Source organism: Sorex araneus, chromosome 8 (assembly GCF_027595985.1).
Source record: "Sorex araneus isolate mSorAra2 chromosome 8, mSorAra2.pri, whole genome shotgun sequence".
Lineage (NCBI taxonomy): Eukaryota > Metazoa > Chordata > Mammalia > Eulipotyphla > Soricidae > Sorex > Sorex araneus.
In genome coordinates, this window is record NC_073309.1 from 50,795,820 (window position 1) to 50,799,459 (window position 3,640).

The window sequence follows — 3,640 nt, forward strand, 5'->3', positions numbered from 1 at the left end:
GCCCTGGAGGTGCAAGTCTGGCTCGGCAGTCTCTGGCCCAGTGGTTTCCCTTACAGCATCGTGGACAAGGTCCAGGTAGTGCTCTCACAGTAGCACGGTTGGGAGGCACCCTGCAATCTTTACGAAAGTGGCCTAGTTTTCCACAATTAAAACATTTGCCCTTATCATGCCTCTGTACGGCATAGGCCTCAACAGCATTAATACGTGCCTGATGTTTGATAGAACCAACATTCCTACATGCCTTCAAGTACCCCATAATATCCTCCTTCTCCTTAATGGGGCATAGGATGGCCTGGCAATCCTTGTTAGCATTTTCAAAGGCCAAACATTTCAATAAATGCCCCTGAGTAGGCATTTATTTATTTCAATAAATGCTCCTTACCCTTTACCTGTCTTTCAATGGCTTCCATCAACCTTCCTATGAAGTCTGCATAAGGTTCTGAGGCTCTCTGAACAATCTTTGTAAAACTTTCCTTAAATTCGGCATTTGTTGGAGCGTATCTCAAGCGGCCTGGAGGCCGCTTGGCCAAAGAGCGGTGGCTCCTTTGAGAAGCCTCCTCTACCGAGCCTTTCTTAGACTCAGAATCTGAGGAAGTGGTAGCTGACTCATCATACCCATCACTTTCCTCTGATGCACTGGAAGTGGAGTCATATCTAGGCAGTGGGGGTCTCTCTGGCTTGACATCAGTAGAGAACGCTAATTCACCAGCATCAGAGAGATTCTTACTTTGGGAATGTGTTTCCACCGGAAACACATTGAGCTTCTTTCTGGGCTTGGGTACGGGAGTAATCAAGCATTGAACATCGGGCTTCTTCCTAGGCTTAGGTATGGGAGGAGCCGAGGGTATGGCTCTCTCTGTAGTAGGAACTTTTTCATCCTCAAATTTAAGACCCTCTCTGCTTAACTCCTGAGGAAAACCTCCCACAGTATAATCTAATGACCTCTTCCTCGGAGGTACCTTCCAAAGTCTTAAGAATGGAGTTAACAATTTCTCAAGTTAACCAGAATTGTTGTGGGATCCAAGCCCCTTCTTTAAATTCCCTGAAGACATTTTCCTTAATCTTTTCCCAAACCTTAGGCTCCAAAGTACCTTTATCTGGAAACCAAGGATGAAATTTATAGACAGTTTTTAGGCAGGACCGGAGTTGGTCCTGAGAAACACGATGTCCAATTTTCTGCGCAAAATGCTTAGTCAAATCAATAAAAAACTTGCCATGTTCAGTTTGGCGCGATAGATTATGATAAGGCTTGACAAGGCACAGTTTTTGTCCCATCTTAGTCGGGGAGTACGGCTAGTATTCTAATTCACAGCACCAAAAATCCCGTTCTATCACTCACTTTCTAGAGTGGGGGAGTACCGAACGCTATTCTTACCTTTAGTTGCAAGCCAGTTGGTGGCTCGTGCTCACCCAGGGATGCCAGTTGTGTAAAAACACAAAAAGAAAAGAAAGGGGCACGGCGAGGAGCACCTCACCGCACTGAGCCAGGCACAGGGCACAGAACAATGGCGCAGTCTCTCCCGCCACCCGAGTTCGGTAGTCTCCAGCCATTTCCCCCACCCCGGGAGGTTGATGGCGATGACGAGGCAGGTGAAGGAAAGAATGGAGCCAAGATGGTTGGTCTCAATCACAGTTTATTCCAATCTTCTCTCTATACACTCCCGTCTCTCTCTCTCTGCTTCTCCCCCAACCCCCTCATACAGCCACCTTTTATCCCCCCACATCCGGCGCCAGATGCTGCAGCTCCGGGTCTTATGCATAGGTGTGGTTACAATCAATAGGGGGTAAAGTTCTATCCCTTAGGGGATGCTTTCACTAGGACAGAATCTCTCTCAGCAGGACATCTGCCCAAGAGCGGAATCCCATGGGTGTGTTTCTCCTCTCTTTGTCCAACTAACATATAAGTATTCATATTATGAATCATTTTGTATGGACATAGCAAGAGACACATTAAGCTTATAGAATTGTTCTCCCGGGGTCACCTCGATCTCAGACTACAGCGCTCAGGCCAGATTAGTCTTTCCTAGCCCTAGCAGGGACCCTGCTTTTGGGGGTGCTAGGAAGTAAGGGCAGCTGAGGCTTAAGTCGAGAAAGCAGATGCCCGGGAGTGAATAATATTTGAAGACAACTAAATACCATGTTACCAAAGCATATTAATAAATGTCTTTCTTTGTCCATGCAAAAAGGATATTGTTTTAAAGTAAACTATTCAAAAAACATAAGAGAGGAGAAAGACAATATTAACTTACAATACAAGTACACTGTCCTAGCAAGGTCTGACCTTACAAATTAACAGAGTTTGATTAGAGGAAGAGCAGATAAACTGGTAGAAGTGGTTACAGATAAACAAAGGAATGGGAGTGACTCGGGAGCACTTTGATGGGTGTGACTGATATTCCTAAGCTCCTAGTGGCAAGGGGAGCAGGACATACCAATGTAGTCTAGAATTGTTTAGAGATTGTTACCAGATAAACCCAAACTCTGTGGCAAGGGAGAAAGGACAAACCAATGATATCCAATAAGCTTTCGTCCTTCCTAGAACCCCACTCAATTGGAGCATTGAGGAAGCCTGGTCAAATCATCCACTTCCTTCTTTCACTTTTTAACCTTTCTGTAGCCTGTTGAAAACTTTGACTTTGACAAAACTGTCACGAAGAATTTTCTCCATTGTCTGCCTTAATCTATGAAACCCAATCTTGCCTCTCACTGCTCACCAAATTGACGTGCTTTGCCTTGTCATTGCCTCCTGCATGTTCAGGTTGAGAGAAAAAGTGTCACGAGAGAGGAACATAATTTTATTCTCTCAGTTTAGGATGTTGGTGTACAACATCCCATAATCTCAGGCCTAGCTAAACTTGGATATAAACATTGTTTTTCTGTTACTATTACTTTAACTGACTATACTTCCAGTTATGTAACTAACTTTGACACTGTTTCCATTGACTAGGTTAATTTGCATATTCTGCCTATGTGGCTGAATATCATTGGTTAGAATATCAAGCTAGTTAATAAAAGGGGGCTGAACAGTCTCCTCTCCGGCACAGCACAGCACAACACCAGAGACAGCTTTGTGATCCTCCATAAAGTATATCTTTTGCGTGCATATCTTAATGACTCAGACTTTCTAACCAAATCTTACTCAACATATGGTGCCCAGAGCAAGGCTCAAAGATAAAGGCCCAGTATGGAAGAAGTAAAGAAACGGAGAGATAAATAAAAAATAAAGAAATATAGATAGAAAGAAAGAAAGGAAGAAGAAAAAAAGAAAGGAAATAAAGAAATATAGATAGAAAGAAAGAAAAAAAGAAGAAAAAGAAAAAGAAAGGGAGAAAGGAATAAAGATAGAATAAAAAAGAGAGAGAAATAAAGAGAAAGAAAGAAATATAGATAGAAAGGAAGAAGAAAAAGAAAAAGAAAGGGAGAAAGAAATAAAGATAGAAAGGGAATAAAGAAAGAGAAAGAAAGAGAGAAATAAAAATATGGATAGAAAGAAAGGAAGAAGAAAAAGAAAAAGAAAGGGAATTAAGAAATATAGATAGAAAGGAAGAAAGAAGAAAAAGAAGAATGGGATTAAAGAAATATGAAAAAATGCTCCTCATCACTAATAATCAGGGAGATGCAGATTAAAACAACTGTGAGA